This window comes from Oryctolagus cuniculus, chromosome 13, assembly GCF_051225735.1.
Source record: "Oryctolagus cuniculus isolate XC-2025 breed Fujian yellow rabbit chromosome 13, ASM5122573v1, whole genome shotgun sequence".
Lineage (NCBI taxonomy): Eukaryota > Metazoa > Chordata > Mammalia > Lagomorpha > Leporidae > Oryctolagus > Oryctolagus cuniculus.
The window spans coordinates 15,142,768-15,170,159 of NC_142879.1; positions in this window are offsets into that span (position 1 = coordinate 15,142,768).

The window sequence follows — 27,392 nt, forward strand, 5'->3', positions numbered from 1 at the left end:
AGGTAACGGTGGGGCCCTTCACCTCGTCTCGTTCAATCACTGCAACTACTAGGGAGTTCCTTTGTTGTCCCCATTTCACAGATGAGGGAATGAGGCTCGCTGCCTTGTGACTCACAGCTGCTTCCATTTATTTTACATCCCACCTCCAGTCTCAGCTTGGGTGGATCAGGTTGGGTTATTTTCTTTCTGGTATAACACATTTTGGCAGCAATGTAGCATGTACTGTGGTCATCTAAGCGTGTTTGTTTGAGGCTCAGATCATACCACTACATGGTCCACACAGGACTGGATATACGCATTCCGGGCAGCTGTGAACCCGTATTTACAACTGGGCTCCTACAAGAGGCTTTGGAAGGGGCATTGCAACCATAGGAGCTGCCACCTCCGTGGAAGGAACACACTCTCCCAGAACACCAGTTTGGGCCATAAGCCTCCGTGAAAGTCTGAAACTCATTAAATACTAAGGTAAGACAAGCCCTGGGCCCTTTCAAAAATGGTGTCCAAAACCCCATCTCAGCTAGGGAAGTGTCAAGAATCTACACAGAATTTCCTGAAGTAAACCCATCCTACAGCCTGAGTCATACAAATTAAAATGAACTTCTCACTGCCTCCACCCTCGTGTGGTTTGTTTGTAGACTGGAGGTAATGAAGGAAGGAAGGAAGGTATGACTACATCTTCATGGGTGCTTCCCAAGGCACACATTGCTGCCTTGAGACTTTTCAATAGGTTAAGCTAGGGTATGTTAAGTGGGTCCAGGGTAGAATTAAAGATAATTTTTAGTCCTCTTATTTTCTTTCCATAAGTAGTACTCACTTTCCTACATTATCCAGCACTTCACACTGCGGAGAATACTTCTGGGTCTACTCTCTCATATGCAACTATATTCTGTCATCCATATTTTCATCAAATACATTTTCTACTCTATTGTAAATATCTTAAGGACTGGGCTATAGCTCATCATTTTTATAAATACACACTAATGTATATATCATAGAAGACATGAGGAAAATGACTTTTTTTCATTCTTGCAGTGAGCTATTCACTAGTACTCATTAGAATGGAAATTAATCTGATAATGTTAACATGTTTAAAAATTTCAAAATAGAGTCTAAATAAGTCAATCTGACACCGGAAAACCAGTAGGGAAATTACTGTGAGACCCCAGACTCTCCTCAATATTGGTCTAAATCAAGCACATCCAACACTTGATACTGGCTACACTCAAGTTCCAGTATTAGCGTGCATTTCCCGAAGCCCTCTCTGCAGTCATCTAACTTCTTCAGTCCTCATTCATCGGAGACCAGACATCTGACTCTCAGATTCCCTTTGCATTTTGAGTGCCGCCATACCCTGGTTTACTGAATGTTCACAGGGGCAACATATTCAACAACCTAACATCTCAGTTCACTGATCTCAGTTCTTCCACTCTCATCACACAGGCTCATTCTCTAGAGCTCAGAACATTTTTTAACTGTAAGATTAAGCCATCTATTTTCCAAACACCATCGTCAATTCTTCCAACTCTGTCACTGGCTTTTCAACCTCTCTGGTATCCCCAGTATTTTTAATCCATTTTCTCCATATCTATCAGCCTCTTTCCTTTTTCCTTCCCTTTGCTCCCATAATCCATTCTCTATTAGCATCCATGGCTTACAGTCTCCTACAGTGTCTGGCCTCAACTTCATAGGCTTGTTTTTCTCTTCTGCAGCCGACCCTTCCCCCTATCAGTCTCACCATTCAGAATCCAATTTGTGATCGATCCTGCTATCCAACTAGGCTTTCTAAAAGCTGCTGCATAAAATTCTCACAAGTCTATGAAGGATGTTACCCTGAGCTGCTAGTCTCCAGATGTGACTAGTTACACGGTGCTGTTTTGAGGATCTATGTTTCTCTGTGTGGCTCTTTTTATCACTTTCCATAAATTTTTAATCTAGTGTTTTATCTCTTCTTCCCCCTTGTTCTCGTGAGATTGCACTGCCTCCTAAATCTCATGAGAACCAATAAACTTTCCAAAGTGTAGATTCATCCTTTTTTCACACCTCCCCGTTACAATGGAAAAGTTGTACTTCAACTGGTTCAAGGCAGAGCACTCACTGTGTACATGGATGGCTACTCCTTCCACCTACTCAGAAATGTTTTCTCAGATGTTTCTGTCTTTCTGAAGTTGCCAACAGCTCCCTGTGCACTAATTCATTTTTATTAGCTTTTAAAAATCTCTTCTCTTTGAATCTGAGAGTTCCTTTCACAGGTTCCAGGTCCCCAATCTCGTCTTTCCCCTTCCTGAGATCTCTCGGATTCATTACTCTGATCACTATTAGTGATATTCACTATTTCGACTTCCTTGCTCTCATTTCTCTACCTATCAACCAAATTTTGGTCTCCATTCTGTTTTCTGACAAGACCACCAAGTGCATCTTGCTGCCAGAGCCCATGACATTTGCATTCTTATCATGTGGCTTCTCGAAAACATTTCTGCATTGACCACTCCGAAGCGTTCTCTCCTTTGGACCTCACGAATTCTTTTTGTCCTGTCTTTCCCTGCCTTCTGCTTCTCTTCTGTGAACCGAGTGTTCAGTTGTCTCATACATTTGCGTTTTTCCGAATCCCACACGCCCTGTGCTCCTCTCACTGCACAGATATTCAGGCATCCTGTTAACCTCCATGGCTTCAATTACAACTCTCTGCCAGTGATTCTGCCATCTCTGTCTGCAACTCAGACTTTTTCCAACCATCCAAACTGCAGATCGCAGAGCACTGTTCCTCTCAGATGTCCCACGGATGCTGGTACGTCTGCTTCAGCTGGCATCATAGTTAATGGTCTCCTTTGTCTCTGGTCTTGCTTCGCTCTACTTCATTATCTCCACTATCACAACAATCCTTCCTCAAAGTGGCAGTCAAATGAATATTTTAAAGGGGCAACCTGATTATTTTACTCCTGCATTTAAAACCCTTCAGCAGACTTCATTTTTTAAAGGCAAAACCTCAAAGTTCCTGAAGAGCCTTCTTTTATAATCCCATATTTTATACAGAAAACCACATGAAAATATTTCATTATTTCATAATTTACAAATCCTGCTAAAAATCACTGAAAGTTGAGTACCATAAGTTTACCATCACAACCTTTCAAATATTCCAGTAAAACTTAGGTTTCAGTGGGGCTCCACATTGTCCAATGGCCAGGAGAACTCCCAAAGGAACTAACATATTCCTAGGATATGAAGAAGGAATGGATCAAATATCTTTCTTCCTTTTTTCCACTAACATCCTCAGAGGGACTTGATTCTTTTCCCCTGGCCTAAAAGCAGTGGTCATGATATTCTAAAGGAATTCTAGAAAATCTAGAGTTTTCTTAGATAGCTTCTTCCTCTTCCAGGGGTTTGTGCATGTAAGAACTAACAGAAATAATAAATTTTGTCAAGTCACATGGCTTTCTCATTTTCTTGAGTTTGCCTCTCTTCTTTCACCATTCTGTTCCTCTGCACTGTTTCCTTAAGTCAGTTAGTGACCCCCCATTCAAACTATTACTCAGTATGAAACCAAGACATAACTCTTGGTTCCCTCTTTTTCTCTTCTGCATAGCTGTGGCTGAGTGAATATGCTGGGGTTTATCTTCATAACAGATCTTGAATGCAATTACTTCCTACCATCATTTTTGCTACTGTGAACATCCGAACCACTGGATCTCTCACCTGCATTAAGGTAATCATCTTCTATCTCAACTTCAATTCCATACATGTGCTCAATTCAACCACAATATGTTCTCTAAAAAGCAGGTAGCTTTTAATACAGAAAATGCATTATGCCCTTTTCTTGTTCAGACTTCTCCAATGGCTTCCCATGGTATTTTTATTAGCCTGATTCATTACTCTGATCTATAGACTCAGCACCCTATTGTCGTTCCTGCCTAACACACTGATCTTATTTTTATCCACTCCTACTTCACAGCACTGTAATCACACTGGCCTTTTTTGTGTTTCAGACATTCTACAAGGTATGATTAGATGTTTCCTCCGCCTAGAATGCCCTTCCCTCATTCTGAATGTGCTGGCTTCTTACTTGTGTATTTCTTCAAGTGTCAGCGCTCAGAAAAACGTTCCTTCTGGAAGCACACCTCCTTACTACCTATCTAACTCATTACATGGTTTTGTTTTTATTAATAGGACTTGTCAGGAAATATCTCACTTGTTTAGTTACTTGTCTATTATTTCTCCCTTCCCATGTGAATATAAACCTCCTGAGAGAATATTGTTGTCATTTTTCTTCAGTGATTAAAACACTGCATTACATGTCCTAGGTATTGATAAATTTGTTGAACAAGTGAATGCCTCAATAATTATAAAAGAAGTCATGTAGTGTATTTAAGAGCCAAAAGCACTTAAATGTCACAATAAAAAATAGTGAAAAGATAGTGAAACTCTATTGTATTTTTGCCAAAATTTAAAACTCAATGTTCAAGTTAATCAAAATATATTGATACTAAAATTTGTTGAACTAACATTCTAATTTTGGCTGAAATTTTTTGTATTTGTGGTAAAAAATTGAATGCATAGATCCTAAATACAGTGGATAACAGTGATTAACTATATTCAGTTACAAAGGAATTGGATGAGAAAATGAGTAAGTTACTTAATGTGGTAGCAATGAAAATAAAATAAGATTAATAAATTATTTATAAGATTATATTCCTCAATCCTTTGAAGCTTTATCTATATGAATTTTATAAGCTATACTGATTACTCATTATTTGAAAATCAGACTGAAAGAAAGAGGCAAAGAGGAAGGGAAAGAGGATTATATATATATATATAGAGAGAGAGAGAGAGAGAGAGAGAAATGAGGGGGGGTACAGATCTTCCATCTACTGGTCCATTCCTCAAATGCTCAAACAACTGAGGCTGGTCTAGGTAGAAGTCAGGAGACTTGAACTTCATCCACATCTCGCACATGTCTCCCACATGGGTGGCATGGACCATCATCTGCTGCTTTCCCAGATCCATTAGCAGGGAGCTAGGAAGGAAGCAAAGTAGCTGGGACTCAAACCAGCACTCTGGTATGGGATATGGGCATCCCCAGTGGTGACTTCATCCATTGTACCACAGAGCTAATCCTTCCATGGGGCTTTTAAAAATCACTATTCAATACCATTAAAATGAATTTTAAAAAGTCCCTGCTTTTGCTCCATAAAAATACTTCTTTCTACATTAAAAAGGTCAATTTCTACATTCAGCTTTCTGAAAGAAAATCTATTGAACAATGAATGTTATTGATGGCAGAATTGGTCATCCTGAATTACATATTATTAATTAATCCCAGAATACATAACATATTATAAATCCTAAAATTTCGTTACAGAAATTCACTTGCCAATAACAATCTTTTACATTTCTAGAACAGTTGACATAGCTCAAAGTTCTTTAACTTTCACTATTGGGTATGATATTTACAAAACTACAATGAGAAAGGTGGTACAAATATTGTTTTTCTTTAATACATACACAAGGGGCCGGTGCAGTGGGTTAAAACCCTGGCCTGAAGAGCCGGCATCCCATATGGGCGCTGATTCGAGTCCCAGCTGCCCCTCTTCCGATCCAGCTCTCTGCTATGGCCTGGGAAAGCAGCAGAAGATGGCCCAAGTGCTTGGGCCCCTGCACCCACGTGGGAGACTGGAAGAAGCTCCTGGCTCCTGGCTTCAAATCAGCGCAGCTCTGGCCGTTGCAGCCATCTGGAGAGTGAACCAGAGGATGGAAGACCTCTCTCTCTGTATCTACCTCTCTCTCTAACTCTGTCTTCCAAATAAAAAAAAACACATACTCAAAAACTGAGATCTGGAAAACATTATGATTTTAGGAAGATCACAATATAAGAGCACCACCAAGTCTCTGCCTTTCCAACTTTCACAACAATGATGGCAGTAACAATGTTTTATGCCCTGGACATGTGAATATATTATTAGATTAAGATTTGTGACTTGGTCTAAAACATTTGTGTTCTGTAGGAGAGAGGGGTGCTTAGAAATGTATGTCATTCACACAGTTATAAGCAAATTGTGTCATAAAACTAACTTTTGGTAGTAAATTTGTTGGTTTGCCATGGGTGGTCTGAGTCTTGGGAAAATTGGAATCAGATGAAAATGAGAGCTATCTGAGCAGGAAATTTCCCAGCCATTCTGAATTTACAATGAGCACACACCAGGATGTGTGGTCACATCGCAGGGAGTGGAGCCAAACATGCTTGAGAAGCTGTCTCTTTTGTTCTGTGGAACTCTTTAGGAAACAAATCTGTTGATGAACCTAGATTTTTACCTCCAAATAGCTTAAATGCTTTTAATTTTTCTTGGTTTGCTGTCTTGTTGTTTGAGCATGACCATCACATTTCCTACAAGTAAGTAAAGGTTCACCAACTGAGACAGCGTGTTTCCCAAATATGGATATGATTCATAGGGAACAGAGTCACTCAACAGTTTGGTTTTCATTCTCTTGTTGTTATTTTGGCAGCATGTGAGAAAGGGAGGTGTGTCCGCCTTGTGTTAAATCTCTCAATTTCCAATGCTTCCTTGATCATATCAGTGTAGATACCATACAACCTATGAGCAGATATCGTTAGAACTAAATTGACTGAAACAAACTATCGATATTGCTAGCCTTAGATTAAAATAACAAAATCCCATTTGCATCCAGGAACAATGATTTTATTAACAGTTTAAATTTGCTTTCCAATACATTCTTTGAGCTCTTATACCTTGACACCAAGCAGCAATATTTCTTCAAAATTAATGTGCTTATGAAGCACATGTGACCTTATTAAAATGCAGATTTGATTCTGTAGGTTTGCATCTTTGCATACCTGACAATCTCCGAGGTGACGCTTGTATCGCTGACTTGTTAGCAAGGCTCTAGATACCACTTAGAAGTCTTGCATTAGGGGCTGGCGCCGCGGCTCACTAGGCTAATCCTCCGCCTTGCGGCGCTGGCTACCGGGTTCTAGTCCCGGTCGGGGCGCCGGATTCCGTCCCGGTTGCCCCTCTTCCAGGCTAGCTCTCTGCTGTGGCCTGGGAGTGCAGTGGAGGATGGCCCAAGTCCTTGGGCCCTGCACCCCATGGGAGACCAGGAAGAGCACCTGGCTCTGGCTTCAGATCAGTGCGATGCGCCGGCTGCAGTGCGTTGGCCGCGGCGGCCATTAGAGGGTGAACCAATGGCAAAGGAAGACCTTTCTCTCTCTCACTATCCACTCTGCCTGTCAAAAAAAAAAAGTCTTACATTAGGACATAACTTTAGAGATCCACCATTTAATGATGGCCTCATGACCGCCCAAATGAGAGTTCTTCTATCCTCCTATTTTCCCTCCTTTCTCTCCCTACCCATGCCAACATTCACCCTCTGTGATATCTTGCTATAATCCGACCACATGTATCTCATATGGTTGTTGAACTTCAGATGATACCTTTAAAAAAGGATCCAGCAATTCTTATATCTTTATCAGCTATACATGACCAAAAGAGTATCCATAGAAGTTAAGCTGAAAACAACCTAATCAAACGCCCATCCAAGTCTTAATTCCTGTTCCTTATTTATTTATTCAAGGTATCACATTTGTCTTTCATCTACAACTTCATCCCTGGTATGCTCTCACTTACCTCTTAATTTTATTCTCAAAACTATAATAACTAATTTTCTTTTGTTTTTGTTCGTTGCTGTGTTTCTGTGCTGAAATTAGAGAACAATGTGCTACTTTTCTTTTGCTCAGTGTTTTACGTGAACAATTTTATTAAACAACATTTTCATGTTCTACTAGACAGCACCAGTAAGAATAAATATAATTAGGTAAAACGCTTATCCTATTCTGGTATCCAGTTTTGAAAATTTTAGGTGCTACAACTACTTTGAGAGAAAATGTTTTTATAAAATTGGAGTTTATTTTATGATCCTCGAATAACACCACTGAATACCTACCTACTTCATTCTGATTCTGAATTTGTTTCTTCTGACATCACACATAAGGTGAACTTAGCCTCTTTGGGTTACTTTGATTGAAACTGAGTAAGCAAGGGCTGTGAGACGCAAAAATGTCAATGCGGAACTACTTTTAACACTTTTTGAGGGACTGTACCACATTCATGGAAGCTTCTGATGAGCATTCTCTTTATTAACTTTTATTTAGTAAATATAAATTTCCAAAGTACAACTTTTGGATTATAGCGGCTTTTTACCCCTATAACCTCCCTCCCACTCACAACCATCCCCTCTCCCACTCCCTCTCCCATCCCATTCACATCAAGATTCATTTTCAATTATCTTTATATACAGAAGATCTGGGTCTGCTTTTTCTAACACCTCTGCTGTTATTTCTTATTTCTCTTCAAAACTATTCAAGTAGTGATAATCATTGACTTTTCACTTTACTTAATAAAAGTAAGTACCTTACATTCAATTAACTTTAGGAAATTATCTTACTGTCCCTATAAAACTAGAGGAGAAAGCACAAGAAACACTAGTTTATTCCACAACTTTAGCTTCTTAACTTAGACGAATATATGGGCTTCCAAAGACATAACAAATTATCTATTACATTCTTCAATTATGAAAACTGTTAGACTTTGTTACTTTTGAGCTTATAGCTATAGATTCAATTCCAACTCTATTTCTAAGTCTTGGGTGGTCTAAAATTGAGATAATTAATTAAACCCTTTGAAAAGCATCTGCCATCCACATTTTGTCTTGGATGAAAGAAATTATTTCATGCTTTACTTAAGGGAAGTTAATACCCCAAGGCTGCACATTAACACTGTCTAGAATTAGAACTTGCCAAATCTGAAAATTGGCAACTCACATGCAATCTTCTTTAATAACTTATGAAAATTTAAATTGAATTGAATTAATAATTTAAGTAGAAAGTTCTACTAGTGAAGCTTGAAATTTTACAGTTCTGGAAGCAGCAGTGAATATATCAATTAGAAAATATGTTATTGGATGCACTATTTCAAAGATCGCCTTGAAAGACATTGAGAGGCCTATCAGTGACTTGTCTTAAATTAATATATAAATCGGGACAATAACATTATTGAAAGAAATATAGAAAACACAGTCATTCTCCATCCCCCAAAACTCATTTTCTCTACTTGCACATTTTAGTAATTGTTCAAGGGAAACTTAGTTTTAAAAGGAGTACAGGTGAGGAATAGTAACATCAGTTGGTTGCTTTAACAAATGATTAGCTTGAAAACTTCCAGTTTTAGTTTTGGAGATGGGCTCAGAGAATGAAAAGTAAATGAAAAAAAAAATTCTCCTGAGACAGTGGGGATGAAAACTACTATCTGGTGGGCATTAACAGAAGTGAAGCATGCAAAACAGAGACTGGTGGAACTCAAGTTTGATACTAAGATGAATGTAGAGTTGGCACTTCTGTTGAAAATTATGGTTCAATAATAATCCATTGACTCATTCCAGCAAAGGGTATATGGAGGCGTTTCTGGACATGGCAGCAAGGAAAAGCATTGAAATCACACTGGAAGGCATTTCCGCCAGCAGCTTGAGATAGACAAACATAGTAGATACCTATTGGATCGCTTTCTAAGATCTCATTTCCAGGAAACCCCAGTATGATTTTCCACCCACATGTTCACAACTGGGGCAGTCACGTTCCTATTAGCCAGCCACAATGAATCAAGTCCCAGTTTGCAGCTTGATCTAAGCACCGTTAATCAAATTCCTTGTCTTGGAAATCTGAAATTATGATTAAGAGAGTTCACTCCATCCTATAGACTAAGAAGTCCTTGTTCAGCAAGAATATAAAGTACAAACTAAAAAGTCTCAATCTTTAGCAAGAATTCAGAGTAATGAAGAGCATAAAGATATGGATGGATGGTAAACATCTTTGAGTTTTCTACAAAGTCATCATCAGATTTCAGTCTCAGTGCTGACTTGGCTCTGGCTCTTTTTCAATCCCCAAAGACATAGGATTCTATGAATTGAGACCTGACATGGGTTGGTTCCAGAAAGAAACATTTGGACAAGACAGATTTTGGAGCAACTTGTAATCCTTACTATCATATCATACATTAATAGGCTTCACTTTACTTCTTATTAAATACACTGCCTTTCAAGAGAAAAAAAGAAAAAAGAAAACAACCCCCTCTCTCTGAGTTACTTCCAGCTTTTCTGGAATAACTGATAAATTGACCTAATTTTTGGTTCAGGCACCATGTGAATCCTAAATACTTTTTTCATTTACAATATGCATAGTTTGATTGAATCAGCCAGTCAACACATTTTTTTTGTGGGCATTTATTTTGGTTGTGAGCCAGTGGATGGGTACTCTATTGGTCTGTATCCCTCTGCCTCTGAAATAACAATAAATGAATATTTTAAAATAACAAATATGGTATTGATTCTTAGGCTTATTTAATTTATTGGGTTTATAAATATATTATATAAACTATATATATTATACTATATATATGAGCCAAGGAAAACAATCTTTTACATTAAGAAAATAAAAGCCCAGTCAACATTAACACCAAAACTATCAAGACCCCTGCTTTGCAGATGTCTCTTTATGACTGTTCCTATTTGATACTTTTCGCGTTCTGTGGTGCCTGCCAGTAGTCTGATTGCATTAGGTTCTAATGTTAGCTTTTTATCAACATTTTTAATTCATCTACATCAGTTCGTATGCACTGAGCCTTTCCTTGAGCTATGGCCAAACCAGTTTCCACAGAAGTGAGGGGAACTCCAGTGACACTGATGTAGTTCATCAGATTCTGACTTCCAGTGATAAATGGAGGTTTGTCCAAATACCACAAATAGTAAGGTACCACTTTTCTTACTGGCTTGCATTCATGAAGCCAATTCATGAAGATCAATCCTCCTCCCTACCCCGATTCTCAATGGGAAAGATTTCTCTCACTATGCAACCTGCAACGCCACATCCCTTGTGGTTCCACTAGCTCAGGATTGCTGCAAGCCTTGGTCCATTCGGGTCTTTGTTATAAAACTCATCAAGCTCTGCTCCTCTCTACTTTCACCCTCAGGTGCTCCAGAGTCTACTGTGCCTAGCAGTTACAGGAGAGGAAATTTACTAAGATGGCTTTGTAGTTGAAAGCAGAAGTGATGCTGTGAGGAAGTGTTCTGAAAGAACACATACTATTTACGTAAAAGGCCTCGAAAATTCGGAACTGTTACACACATTTGAGCTGCCCTTTCATGCCATTTTCCAGAATATTAGAGCATCTAATTAAATTATGCATGCTGCCTTGACCAAATAAGGCACTTGCTTCATTTTAATGGGGAATGACATCCATTTTTATATCTTAAAGGATTTCCACAGGATTCTCATGGTAATAAAGGCTAATTTTTCCTCTAATACAGTAACTATATAGATATAACCATACAATTTTTGTATTTTTTACTTTAGCCCTTTTAAAGAGGTAAATTTTCCTCACCTACATTTGAAAATTAACAATAGGCTTGATAACTAACTTCAACATTTCATCTTCATTTTGTGGCATATATTCTTGTCATATCCCTAAACTGTGAACTGAACATATCATTTGAATGCACAATTTAGAATCAACATAATTATTTTAAATGGGTTCTTTCTATGTTTCAGATGACTATTGAAATTTATACAATGGGGTCAAATTGCAATTTACAAACTTTTGTGCATGTTGAGAGTGATTTCCTTGGCAGCGCTAAGTTTTCAACAGATGATGTTGATGGCAGTTATCTTCTGCTGGCCTGGATTTAATTTTAGTCATTTTTATTCATGATATTCTAACCCATGGCATATTAAAGAACACATAACTTCTAAAAGTGCTGAATTCCCGTTGAGATGTGGTTTATCATACTGTTAAATACTATACATCATAAGCAAACAATTCATGTAGAAAACTGTGTCTGTTCTGTGAAGGGAGGTAAATAGATAAGCTGTCCAAGGTACAAGGAAATAGAGCATAGATAATGCAGGTTTGAGATATTCTCTTGCTTAAGTGATGCATTAAATCAATATTCTGCAAAGCCTTTTTTTGGTTATGTTTTTTATTTGGATCCTGTCACAATTTTCCATTAAATTGTCTGTTTGAGAAGATGTATTTTCTCAGTTCCCAATTTCATTTGGTTAGTATTCTTTAAACTCTTTCACTATATATGCAAATTATTGACTATTTCCATCATGTCACTCTTTTGCTCAAGAATCTCCAGTGGTCCCCCATCTCCTGTCATATTGCCAGTAACCATTTGTGCCTGATGTTCAAGATCTATAGTACTTGGACCCTACTCTAAATATGAAACATTATTTCCCAGTATTATCCAACATTCTTTTTAATGCAGTCAGGAGTACTTCTCACTGTCATGAAAACAAACCATGCCGGGGTCACCCATTGTAAATATCCTCTTCCTTCTCCTGTTGGTGTGTGTGCACACGTGTGCAGATGGGAAAGCAGGTGCAGTGTCCTTTATCCACACACGTGCCTTTTCTTCAGTCTTTAAAAGCTGAAGACTCTCCTAGGATCTTCTCAGTCCCTTAAAAACAACAGATTGTCATATTTTAAATGTTATTGCATTCATAGGCGTAGTCTCTAACCACATAATATGTGCCTTAGGTACATTTTCTTGATTCTGATACCCATTGTCATAGAGTGGGAAGCTTAGTCCCTTGAGCTAAATAAATGATTTGCCCATTCTTACAATGTGACTGAGTCAAGAAATCAGCTCATGCTTAGTGAATCCAAAACCTCACTCCCCCTTGCCTGGCTAAATTGCTACTTCACGTGGGCCATTTCTTCATGAATGTTAAATCCCATGTATTCCATGAAAGAGTAAACACAAAATAAGGTCTTATAAGACAAATGAGCCAAACTAGCACATGCCCTGTTTTAGATCTGTTGTGCTGACCAAGGGTCTGTGTCTAGATCACCTCTCTGGTTCTTCACTGCTCTGTAATTTCTTGACAATAGTTTATGATCCTTTATTTATCAAAGATGGCAAAACACTGAGACATACATAGCATTCAATAAAACATTTTCAGTAAGAATATGCTAATTCAAGTCATGATTATAAGGGATGTTGACAAGTCAATCTAATTCATTTATATTGAAATTTATGAAAAACAATTGGTAACACTTGCCAGGATCTTTGGGTAAAAATTAAAAGCGGGCCTAACACATAATTGATATTGAAAACAATTTGTTATCCAAATACATAGCTCTATTTGAAAACAAGCATGGTGTTCATCATGCTATAGTTTTGAAAAAAACTAAGATTTTTGTATATGTCAACTTAAAATGACAAATGTGTAAACTGAAATTTAAAAATAATCAAAATAGTCCATAAATATTAATAAGATAGCTATTTTGCATGTTCATTTTAGTTACTCTTGAATATTGCTTAGCAATCCTGGATAAAATTGTTCTGGTCTTTGAAAAATGACTGAAATGCCAAGGTTCTCTTAGGGTAGACTTTACAAATATTTGCTCTGTGTATGTGTGTGTGTGTGTGTGTGTGTGTGTTGTCTACGTAAGGAAATATTTGTGATAGGTGATGTCGTGATGTAGTGGGACTAGTTCTAACACAGAACCTGTCAATAGAGCTTATGTCATAAAAGATGTGATCAGGGAGCCTGAGATGAGGAAATTATCCCAGATTTTCTAGGGGGTCCAATGTAATCGCAGGTGTTCTAACAGAAGAGAGACGTTGGGAGATTCGACATGTATGGAAGGAGGAGGAGGCAATGTGAAGACGGAAGCAGAGACCTGCCACGTGGGAAGGCATGTCAGCAACCACCAGAGGCTGGAAGAAGCGAGGTCTGCCCCAGAGACTCTCAAGGAAACCCAGCACTTTCCCCGTGATTCTTGCCCAACAGCAGAGTCTGAATTTCTGACCTTCAGACCGATGGAAGGGTACATTGCTTTAAGCCACCAAGTTTGTGTAATTTATTTCATCAGCCATAGAAAACTAAAATCTTTCTGCAAAGAAATGATATAGAAAACATAAAAATTGCACCAAAAAAGTCCTCCAGTTAAAAATAAATAAATAAATTTAGCAAATTTGAAGGATAAAAAATTATCCACAAAAATAAGCTGCATTTGTACTTACTAACAACAAAGTACCTTCAAAAGAAATTTGTAAAAATAGAGTTTACAATAGTATCAAAAAGAATGAAATACTTAAGGATAAATTTGAGCCAGAAGGTACATATCTATACACTGAGAACTATGAAACAATGGGGAAAGAAACTGAAGAAGACACAAATAGCTAGAAGTACAGCCAATATTCTTGGAAGAATCAATATCATTAAAATCCCTCACTACCTAAAATGATCTACAGAATTGATAAAATCCCTATCAAAATTACAAAAGGTTTCTAAAATTTAAATGAAACACACACACACACAAATATATGCAAATCTTGAGCAAGAACAACAACGTTGAAAGTATCATACTTTCTTATTTCATATTAACTTTAAAAACTATAGTAATTGAAACAAATCCAAAAAGGGGCTAACATTCAAAATACATAAGGAACTCATAACTCAATAGCCAAAAACAATGTTTGCCAATTGAAATTGGCAAAGGATTTTAAGAGACTTTTTAAAAACATGTTCAGTGTCACTAATCATCAGTGATGTGCAAATCAAAATGACAATGAGATGTAACCTCATACCTTTCAGGATGTCAATTACCAAAAAGACAAAGGATAACAAGTTTTGTAGATAAAAGGGAATCTTCATGTATTGTTGGTGGGACTATAAATTGATGAAGTCACTCAGTATGGAAGTTCCTCAAAAAAATCAAAAATAGAAAGTACCATATAAAGCAACAATTTCACTTCTGGATATATAGCCAAATGCAATGAAATCTGAATCTTTAAGAGATGTCTACATTCCCATGTTCTTTGAAAGATTACTCATGCTAGAATATTCACAGTATAAAACAGATACATACACAATAGAGTATCATTCAGTCTTAATAAAGAAGGAAATTCTGCCATCTACAATGATCTGGGTGAACCTGGAAAACAATGGAATAAGTGAGGGACATAAGAAAGAGAAAATGTGCCTGATTTCACTTATATGTGGGATTTAAAAAGTTGAACTCATAGTGTCAATTGTTAAATCAACAACAGGAGTCACTACGCACTTACTCCCCATGTAGGATCTCTGCCCTTAAAGTGTTGTACTATGCAAATTCATGATAAAACTAGTATTCAAACAGTACTTTATACTTTGTGTGTCTGTGTGGGTGTAATCTGCTGAAATCTTTACATAGTATATACTGAGTTGTTCTTCTGTATATAAAGATAATTGAAAATGAATCTTAATGAGGGGTGGGATGGGAGAGGGAGTAGGAGATGGGATGGTTTGCTGGTGGGAAGGAGGTTATGGGGGAAAAAACGCTATAAGCCAAGAGTTGTACTTTTGAAATTTATATTTATTAAATAAAAGTTTTCAAAAAAAGCAAATTAAATAAAAGAAAAAAATGTTGAACTTATAGAAACAGTGAGTAGAAGGTTAGTTACCAGGGTTCATGGTTAGAGGAAATGTGGAGACACTGATTATAAGGTACAAACTTTCAGTTATAAGACGAATAAGTTCTGGAGTCATAACTGGAGACATGAAGTACAGCTTAGTGACTATAATTAATAATGTATTATATATTTAAAATTTTCTAAGAGAATAGATATTAAGTGTTCCTGTGTGCACACTCCCCCTCCCCACACACATATGTGTAAACCTAACTATATGAGGTAATGGCTATGTAAATTAGTTTGATTGCAGTTACCACTTCACGGTGTAGGTGTATATGTATAACAAAACATTATTTTGTGTGTACACTTTAAATATTTACAACTTGTGTCAATTATACCTTGATCTAGGTGGGGGCAAAAAAGAAACATATTATAATGCTCTCCAGTTATTCACACCTAATTTCAGCCAAAATGACAGCTGTGGGGGCAATCTGGACTATACTGTCTGGGGTGATTTGGCTGAAACTGAATGGCTAAGCAGGTGTCCTCTTTCTCTCTCACTGTTTCACATAGGATCCAACCCCTGTAAAGGCCACTGAAGAATATGTAAAGTTTTCACATACGGAACAGCCCATTCGCACACAAAGTTATTCAGGTTCATTGGCAGAATATGAATTGGATTTCGTATTTTGTGAGGACAGAGCTCATCTTTGAGTTTTTATGAATCCCCCAGAGTATCTAGTGGGATATTCCATATACAATACTTATTAAGTCAATTTGTGTTTTTATTTTCATGTAAATATATTCATCTTCTTTGACTACTGCTGGAAGAATGTGGGATTGCCAAGTCCACTGGAACCATAGTTAGGTCCCATTTCCTCAGGACTGCCTGAGAATTGCCCTTGACATTGGACTCTTTTCCACGTACATCTCAAGATGCTGTGTTCAGGAGCCTTGCTGGATTTGGTTATGTTTGTTCAGTCAGAACTGCAGGTTTTTCTATAGATTTACAATACTAACACTTTCTGATTTCTTTGTAAAAATGTTACAATGAAATAATTTGGTTGTGAGTTTTCTGATGCTGCTTGATATTATTTCTAACCTTTTTTTTTTTTTTTTTTTTTTTTTGACAGGCAGAGTGGACAGTGAGAGAGACAGACAGAGAGAAAGGTCTTCCTTTGCCGTTGGTTCACCCTCTAATGGCCGCCGCGGCCAGCGCACTGCAGCCGGCGCACCGCGCTGATCCGATGGCAGGAGCCAGGAGCCAGGTGCTTTTCCTGGTCTCCCATGGGGTGCAGGGCCCAAGCACCTGGGCCACCCTCCACTGCACTCCCTGGCCACAACAGAGAGCTGGCCTGGAAGAGGGGCAACATTCTTATATATAAACAAAGCCCAGTACTAAAAAAAGGTTTTTTTAAAGTTTCCAGGAAATATCTGGTTATAACTTTTTTATCTATTTAAATATAAAGCTCTAGAAAATAATTCTGATATGGCCAAGATAATAAAAGGTTTCCAATAGTGTTTTATAAAATACAATTTACCTCTTGTTGATATTTAAAGTAATATTTCAATACAGAAAGCCTGTATTTGAAATAATATATTTCACATATGTGACCTTCAAAACTACAATATGCTTGATTCTGCTACCAAAGGTAGACATACATCTCAATCAATATACTCTTGGGTATGCCATTTGTGGATCAGATAATAGTATTTTCCCTGAATAATATACAATTTTCACACCTAAAGTCTATGAATTCAGATTGTCTAGCTATTTGCTTGAGACTATAGTTTTCACATAATAGTAGGAGTGGTAATTTTAAATTAAAAATATTTTGAATACTGGTAGAAAGTCAAAAGAGACTCCTTCAATTATTTTCAAATAAATAATTCAATTATACATTTCCCAAATGTACACTTCTACAGCAATCTGAATAAGAATCACACTAGCAAGTATAAAATATGAAATGTCATTTTAAATGGCAGGAATTATTTCTTTTTCTAGAAATTCTAGTCAGTTGGTATCTATATCAGCCTGCATGGATCCTTTAATCATAATTTTACTGGCATACATATATTAAATTATCTTGAAAATAAGTGAACATTCTCATGCTTCCTAATATATGGTCATGTGATCACTTTAGCACAGCTTTCAGTTTGCCCAAGAGAACTGCTCTGGTTTTTCCCTAATTGGATCTCATCCAGTTAATGTATGACCCCTTTTAGCCCTTGTAATATCTGTTCCATAATGAGCAGGGAGAGAAAAAATGTTGTTGAAACTCTATCATGTAGTAACTGTACCAAGAAGATGAGGTGGTTAAATTTAATATGTAGCAATGCTAACCGATGACATGAAACAGTCCCTGTAAACCTGCTCTTTTGAGACCTCCTTTACCTTGTGTAAGCGTGTATGACAATAAGCTAGGTTTTTATTATGGGGGGGACAGGAGAGGGACACAGATTAATATGTACTTCACAATTGCCCCCCTTTATCGTTGGTGCTATACAGTTGGGTACATATAAATATAAATTAATTTAATCTACTTGAAAATCTAGTTATGCATTTTATGAAATCAGACATTTGTTTCTGGAGAGAAAACAACGTATGGCGATGGAATCAGCTTTACTTGGAGTACTCCAACATTATCATGCAATTTTCACACAGGACAAATTAGTAAAAAGTCATTTAAAAACAATAAAAAGTATTTGGATAATTTGCATGGTAAGTAGGCAAAAGGTACTTTGGCAATGATTCTTTTGAAAGGTTTCGCGTTGTGTGTGTGTTTCAGATTCTCACACATGTAGCTTACCTTCAGTCTGGAAAGGACTGATAAATATCACTAACAGAATTAGGACTCACATTGTGTTGTAACAAATAAGAAAGGGGTCTCTTCTCTTTAAATAAGTTCAACTTTTTATGATCCAAGGAATTGTACATAAAGACACTGAAATAGCTTTTAAACATGATCCCAGAAACTTTTGGAATATTTGGATACAACAGAAATATTTTCATACAAATTAAGAAATATGATACACAGATTTTTAGGAAGGGAAAAAATAATGAAAAGATTCTGGATACAATGGACTTGCAATTTGATGTGAATTCCAAATAACAGCTAAGAATGAATACCCAGAAGAAGTTAAACAATGAAGAATCCCGTGAGAAAGACTGAACAGAACTATTATAACTCATGGTGAATGAGAAGATGCTTGATAAGACATGGAGCAAGATCTTGCCCCAAATACTTTAAGAGCTTAGGGGGAATATGAATGAAGTTAGAATGTGGCTCCAGAGGGCAAGTCTTCACCCAACTGTTGGGCTAGGAAAGAGTGAAAGCTTTTCAATAGTTTGAATTGTTTGTACATGTAACAGTCTAAAAGTAATGAGGATGCAGTCAGTTGGCATTTAAGAATATTTTAGATGAGCAATTGTGGTTTTGTATCTTTGTAAGAATACCTATAGATTTTATATACACACAGTGTGTGCAAAGATTCTTGTTGTTTCACACAAACTAGGAACTTAGGAACTAGAAAACTTTTTCACTTCTTATGCTAAAATGTAAGGAATGAAAGAATAAAATACAACAATTATGAGAAAAATTTTTTGAAAATTTATTTTTATTTATTTGAAAGGGGTGGAGCAGAGAAAGTGAATGATTGAACAAGATTTCCTCCATCCAATGATCTCCAGAATGCGCACAATGGCCAGTGTTAGGCCAGGCCTAAGTCAGGAACTCAGAACATCATGCAAGTCTCCCAGCATGGTGGCAGGGATCCAAGTCCTTCAGTGGCCGTCTGCTGTCTCTCAGGATGAGTTGGCAGGAAGCTGGAACAGAAGTAGAGGAACTAGGACTGGAACTAGACCTCTGACATGGCATGTGGGCCTTGCAGGCAGAGCTTAACCTGCTGCACCACAATGCCCACTCCATGACTTTTGTGCTTTAGGGGCTGGCACTGTGGCACAGCAGGTTAGACTGCCACGTGCGATGCCATCAGCCCATATGGGTGCTGGGTCGAATTCCAGCTGCTCCACTTCTGATCCAGCTGCCTGGATTTTTGTAAATATGCATTTTTGTAAATATGCACAGTAGTGAAAGCTAAAGCAGTAGAAGTTGGCCCAAGTGCTTGGGCCTTGCACCCACATGGGAGACCTAGAAGAAGTTTCTGGCTCCTGGCTGCGGCCTGGCCTCATCTTGGTTGTTGTGAACCAGAGGATGGAAGATTCTCTCTGAATCTCTCCCACTCTGTCCTCCCCCCAACCCCCATTACTCTGCCTTTCAGATAAACAAATAAATCTTTTTTTAAAATCCCATAATTTTTAGGCTTTGAGTTAACGCTGTTTGAGGCGATACCGGATGGTCTCAAGAGAAAAGAAAAGAGTGCAAAAGTGGAGAGAAGTAGCAGTGTATTATGGCAAATCAGTTAGTAAATTACTGTAGTGAAGTAGCAATGGCGAATTATGGAGGAAAGCAATGTGAGAAGGAGAAAAGCAAATAAATCCCACGCAATTTCTGAAGATACTTTCAAACGAATTTTCTGATTATCCTTATGTGGATGTCTTGGTCCATTTCCTGTTGCTGTGAGAGAACATTTGAAACTTGATAACAGAAATGGAAAGAGGTTTAACTGGCTGATAGTTCTGGGGGTGGGGACGTCCAAGACTGGCTGCTTTTGGTGAGGGCCTCTGGCTGTTTATAACATGGTGGAAGCCAGAGGGAGAGGAGAAGACACACTCAGGAGAGAGAAAAGAAGGCCAAATTCTTTCAACCCCTACCCCATCCCCCTGAGAGGGATTTACTGAAGTTGTGAGGGCTAAGAAGTCAGAATTGAGTGCTGAGCAGCTAAGTTGATGATAGTCTAATTTTCTGAAACAAAATTCAGGGGAGAACAAGTTGTGGCTTTTTTTAGTGAGGGGCTGGAGAGACAGCAAGATCAAATGTGAACATGTGAATTTTTAGATGCTCATAAGGCATTTATGAGGATATGTCAAGTGAGATACATGAGTCTGGCACTTAGAAGACTTATTTTGGCTGGAGAAAAGGAATTGAGAATCTCTATATTTACTTGATATTTAAAGCTACAGAAAAGCATATGATCATTTAGGAGAGTCTAGAAAGTGAGATAAAAATGGAGGCTGACCTATAAACAGATGGAACAACAAGGTTATACCCATTAATTTGTCCCATAGGAGAGAGGGACATTTCATTTGCTAAAGGATTCAATGACAAGAGTTGAACCTCTTACCCAGACCCTTCTGAATAGATCTATAAGAATAAGTAGATTCTAACATTTAGGACATAGCTTGACACACTGGACAGACTGAAGAGTTATGGGGACCAAGGCTGGAATGAAATATGGCCCATTTCAGTCTGCTAGCACACATATCCATACATAAGAACAGACCAGCAAGCAAGGTCGGGATACACAGCAGCCAGTGGTACTGCATTACAATGAGTGGAGCGCTGTGAGAAACGCTGAATTTGATGATCCATGTATACAGATGTGCAAGAGGAGGAAAGCCTGCCTTCTAACACGGAAGTCAGCTGAACGTAAGTCAGTCATCAGTTCTTAATTCAGCAGCCTTAGAACAACCCCACTCCTCCTACCGAGATCAAATTGGTGCGTCAAACAACGAATGTGACATCCCATCCACTCCACTGCCCCCTCTCTCCTCACTGTGGATATGTTTGTTCACTTCATCACTCTGTCATACAAACCTTGCAAGTAAACAACTTAAATTTCACTCAGTTCCTATCATTCTCTTGATTAAATCCCTCCAAGGGCTTCTATCCACACTTAAAATCCATCCATAACCTCAGGGGCTCGTAGTGTGCAGGTCTTGGTCCCAGTTTCCCTCCTATCATACTCTCCACCCTTACATTTGACTCTCTGGCCAATTGGTCTTCCATTGGTGATGGTCCTAACTCAGATCTTTTTATACAGAATGCATTTTACCCTACCCCAAAGGCAAGTCCTTCTGTTCTTCCTTCAGGTTTCAGGGTAAATGTCACTTTTTCAGGCAGGTCTTTTTGGACATCTGCTTCACAACAGTCTTCGTCTCTAGTTCCCTTAGCTCATTTTCATTTTTCCACATAAATTAATTATGATGTATTCATTATTACATACTTACTTGCTAAATGTCTGCTTAGACTATGAATTCTATCCCCAAGGGCAAGACTTAAGGCTTTTTTGATGTATCCTTGTATATCTTATATTATTAGTTATTATTAATAATATATCTGATATTGATAATGTAATTGTAATATATCCTTATATATTTCATATTGTTAACATGGAAAATTAACAATAGCAATATTTACTAAAGGAATGAATAAGCACATATTTATCCATGTATATATGAATGAATGAATGAGCGAAGGGGTAAGAAAATGAATTACTAAGCAAACAAAGACCTCAATACCACTTAACGTTTTAATGACTGAACACAAGCCATCAGCAATGACAGTGGTGTTCAGTCAGCCAACATCTTCCCACACCATGTGAAATGACAGAAAGTTGTAACAGTAACAGTCTGACTCAAGTACGTAAAATGACATTACAACATCTGTTCTTGAATGTCTATATTTCAGATACTCAATTTAAATATCTTCGTATTGTTCTAGATTTTAAGTTACATGTGTGAGTATAATTAGTGCCTGTATACCCTTATTAATATAGAAATTAAGTTCTATTTTACATATTTTATGTTCAACCAATAAGGAGTAATTTGTTTACTTCATATGAGATAAGTTTCTAAATTTATGATTTACTAAATTCCACTACTCCATTCAAAAATTAGAAAACTTAATTGCTCTATTTTAGCAACTTATTGAGAATTCTAATTTAAGTTTGAGGTATACGTTATGTTTGTACAGTAGATCCCAAAATTCTAGTTATAAACATGATTTTAATGTAATATTTATATTAATGCCACAAAGAAGTGATTGAGGAAATAAAGCCAGTGTTTTGCTCTGGTATTGATAAGGCTTGTTGGGATAGTTGTAAAGCCTATAACATTTAAGTTAGAAGAAAACATACATTGACAATTTCACTCAAATGTGAATTTTCTTTGAAGTCACAAGTCATCATGTTTTTATACATGTCAAGACATGCCTGATACATAAAATAGGCAATTTTAAAGAATGAAAAATTATTCTCATATTAAAATTCAAACAGTAATCCTAGCAGTCTTAATTCTGCATTTTTAATATGCATTGAATTTAGTTACCATAATTAAGGTATATAGTACCTGTCCCCAATGATGGTTTAAATCTCAGTTATCATGGCTTATTAATTATGAATTATTACACAAAGAGCAACATTTGCTACTAGATCCTCAGTCCATAGATGACTATCCAACTCATGTTTGGTGCCCAGGCATGACATTTATTTCAAGATGTAGTGTCTGCTTATTACATTCCTGTTGTTCGGATAACACACAGACAGGAAAGCACATACTTGTGTTGCCTCTTTGTCTTCTAGAGACAAATCCATGTGAAGTACTACAGAAGGAAGAGCCAACAGAGGGAACTGGACAGTGAAGATGAACTTTCAGCAAAGAAATTAAAAGTGTTAATACAGAGAGTGAAATTTAAATGTCTGAGATGCAGTCGAAAACAGCTGGCCAAAGGAAAAGACTGTAGGTATGAACCAGAGGAACTTAACAACGCTGAGCTTCTCAACATGAGTGAGAAGGACAGAGAGGAGGAGGAAGAGGATGAAGATGTCCAAAAGGAAATGAGGCTGAGAGAACATTTCATACTAATGAGATTCATATCCAGTTCATTCGGAAAAGTATCCAAAGCTTATGCAGACGTAGACGGGGGATGCTGGTTTACTGAGGCCTAGCAAGGATGCTCACTTTGCCTTCTACATTATATGACCAGAAGGCCGGCACTGCTCAAGCTGCTCCAGGTATGACTTTTACAATGAAATAAAGCACTTTAATTCTCAAGGTTCTGACTGCTTTAAATTACAGTGTTGGGGTAAGTACTAATTTTACTATTTTCTTTCATGCCCCTTATATTTAAAACTGATAGCAAGATTTTAATGTTTTAGGAAAAAATAAGTTTAAAAATCATAGTACAATCATGATTTTCCCACTGATTAATAAGGTCATTTTGTTCAGTTCAGTTTGCGTGTCATTTTAAAAGCATTTCACTATTGTGCAAGGCAAGGACTGCCTGTACTAACTTAACCACTGCACCTGAGTGATCAAGAATCAAGTTTAGTACATTTTATCAGGCAACAGGTACTCTTTGGCTTCCAACCACTAACCATGCTTACATATTTTTAAAAAGACTATACTTTTGATACATTTTTGTAATTTATTAATAGACTAAAATGTAAGGCAATTACTGAGAAACGTCTCAAGATTAACATTCCGTGATCCTGTTACTGATCAGGACTGCAAGGATAGGAGGACAAATGGAGTTTTCACTGGTCACATACAATGTAATTCAACACCAGAAAAAGCAATTTAGGAAGCATAAGTTAAGCTTGGAAGATATACTCTAATGTCGTAATTTACTATTTTGAAAAAGATGACTCATTTATATTTTTCTCATTCCAAGAAAGATGTCATGATTTGGGGGGGCAGATGTTATAAATTAGTCTGAGATCTCTGTAGGCCATAATAAATTAACGGCATTGAGTTTTTCTCCCACTAAAGGAGCAAAAAGCTAAATTAGTAATGCATTTGCATGTTGAAAAGGCACACATAAAATCCTTTATTAGCCTAAGATGAACCACACAACAGTAAACAAAACAGAAACATTCTATAACAACAGGTGCCTGTGCTATAAACAGAATACAAATAAGATTATTCAAGAGACTCTAATTAAGGATTTGAATGAAATAGAACTAAAATAACAAAGTAATTTGGAGAAGCCATAGATGAACAAATATGACAATTTCCCTGTCTACTCTTAGCCTGAGGGGTTATGGAGGGGACATTGTGTTAACAGATCCCAGTGAGCTCTGGTATGGAAGACAGGACCAGTGGACAGCACCTGCACTCACATAGCCCTTGAGGGTCCAGTCCCTGCCTGAAATGTGGCCTCAAATAGGAAGAGAGAGGCAAGAAACAGCCTGAAATCTCTCTTCTCCCTTTCCCAATCTCCCACCAGTGAATTGCAAATGGTCCAGTTGGCTGGAACTCACTGGGAGCAGCCACAACAGGGGACTCATGACACAATCCATAAAGAACAACGCCCAGAGGCCCTGAGGAGGGCCAAGAAAGGAGGAGCTTCGTTCTGGGACTATGTGGAACAGAATAAGTACCAGATAGTAAGATCTTAGCAAAGTACCTGTGTCTCAATCAATTCTCCAGAAGTCAGTTGGAAGCAGATATCAGATTTGGAAAGTAAGCAGAAGTTTATTAAATTCTATTTTAATCCTGAAAAAAGTATTTATTATAATGATACTAAAATATCAAATGCTGTGGTCTTCATTTTCTTACTTAGTTCTACTTAATCCTCATGTTTCCAACTCATGTAAGTCATTGCTTTATAGGACAGTCCTTCAAAAATCTAAGGAAAATGAAATCAAACGATAAGTTTATTTTGGTGGAAAAGTATTTACTGTATTTTGAATACCTCATAGTTACTAACTTTGGAGTGGGCAAACACAGGAACAAAATTATTGAGGTATAGCATGGCATTAGGTAGAGAAGTGGATCCTCAACACTGGCTGCCCATTAAGTGGTTGACATATGTCACGAAGTGAGATCAACAGAGGTGAACAGGTATCCAACACCCAGAAGGCTGAGGCAGCATGTACCAAGTAAGGATGCAGGAAGCAGCACGATGCTTTCTTGAAACAGCAAGCAGCGATTTATCCTGGAGAGCAGGACACGCATGGGATTAAGGTTGCCCTGCTGCAAACAAAGCAGACTCCTGTGTCTTGAGCAATCTTGGGTTTTACCCTTTAGGATGAGAAATGAAGACAGTATAGAGTAGGAACTAATTACCTTGAAAGCTTATTCTGTTGGTCAGATTTCTAAGCAAGAAATCTTGGAATGCTTTAATGAAAGATTAAATTGTTTTTTTTTTTTTTTACTTTGGAGGAAATAAAAACATGAAAAAATAGAAATAGTGATTATACTGTTTACTTAATGATATACAATGCTCCTAAATCACATTACAATGATAAAGTGAAATATTTAATGAATAACTATGAAGACAAAGCTCTAAATGTTGTACCAGAAAATATACATGGGTTTGGCAGTAGTTACAGCATGGATCCAGAGAACGGACATAAAATTGTGTGGAAAAAAACATGGCTGCACTAACAGCTGCATATTTGTGTAAGCCTGGGGATTCTGACACATTGTGGAAGAGAAATGGTGTGGTTGCTCAGCCAAATAGGCAGTGTCAGTTTCTCAGCTCCTCTTAGAAAAGAAATTTAAGAATTTGTTCATTTATATAGGCAAATCTCCACGGATGCATGTAAGAATTAATTCTGAGGTGATAGAACAAGGAAGGCAGAAATAATTTCAAGTCGGACTGGATTTATCAGCTTTGATGAATTTACCAGGGAATTCAGCCAGAAGTCGTTGTGATAAATTTGAGTTATTTGCTAGTTTGGGTTGATCCCAAAGCAGATCACACTCAGTATGGCTGAGATGGCAGAAATGTATTCTTATACTGTAGAGAAATCACCCAAAGACTGTAGGGGTTATGGCTCTTAAGACTAAATCTTTCCCTTCTTCTAGACCTTAAGGAGTCCGTCAGCATCTTTTGAAAAATAATTCTGTGGAAACTCTCTAAGGATCCAGTAGGTGATGGTGGACTTCATTCACAGTTGACTTTCAGTAAGAGTGAGAGACACTGGCCACATCAAGGAGTGGTGATCAAACATTCATTCCAGTTGAGAGAGGGGAACTTGGTAAGCAATAGGATGAGACTCCTCTCCCCATAGATCTCATTGGAATAGAACAATTGGTCAGAAGGTCTCCAGGGTCAAAAGGATTGGCAAGCCACAACAATATTTGATTTATTAAGAGAAAATTCATCTGAGAAAAGAGACCTGATGTAATGCAGAAAGAGAGAACTGTTGACCCCTAACCCTGTTTGCAGCTAAGCAATTCACAGGGCACAGCTATAGGAATCAAGTACTATAGGAATCAAGTACTTTAAAGAAGGCCCTGGCCATTACACACAAAGTGTATGTTCTAAAGTTTCCCTCAAGACTTCCTCAGACTGGCTTTAATTTACCAGGCAATTCTCTACTGATATAAGGGGAAAATTTTACTTTTCAACAACTATCGGGCTTTGGATCTAAGGTAATGATCATTCCAAAGAATTCTGAACGCCTCCATAGGTTCTCAGAGGGCAATGTTTCAGAAGGTCGGTTAATAACGGATTTTTTTAAAAAAATATTTGTTTATTTATTTGACAGGCACAGTTACAAACAGAGAGAGAGGAGAGACAGAGACGGAGAAAAAGAGAGCGAGGCAGTGCTTCCAGCCACTGTTCATATCCCAAGTGCCTGTAACAGCTAGGACTTGACGATGTCAAGGCCAGAAGCTCTGTCTGGGTCTTCCATGTGGATGGCAGGGCCCAAATGGTTGTTCCATTATTCACTGCCTCTCAGGAGGCTGCATCCAAAGCAGAGCAGTCAAAACTCAAACTGGAACTCTGATATGGGATAAGAGAGCATTCCAAATGCTAGCCTGACCTGCTGTGCCACAATGCCTGCCCCTATGTACTATATGTAATGACCCTCTAAAATGTTGATATGCTTTCAAGCCTGGTCAACAGGGATTTGTTATACTTCCTGAAAGACTTCAGATTGCTCATTCTACAAGTCATTCTACACAGTTGAAAATAGAGAGAAGGCAGCAGGAGGGGGAAAGAGCGGTATCTTGATGCACTGGTTCACTGCCCAAGTGGCCACAATTGCAAGGGCTGGGCCAGACCGAAGCCAGGAGC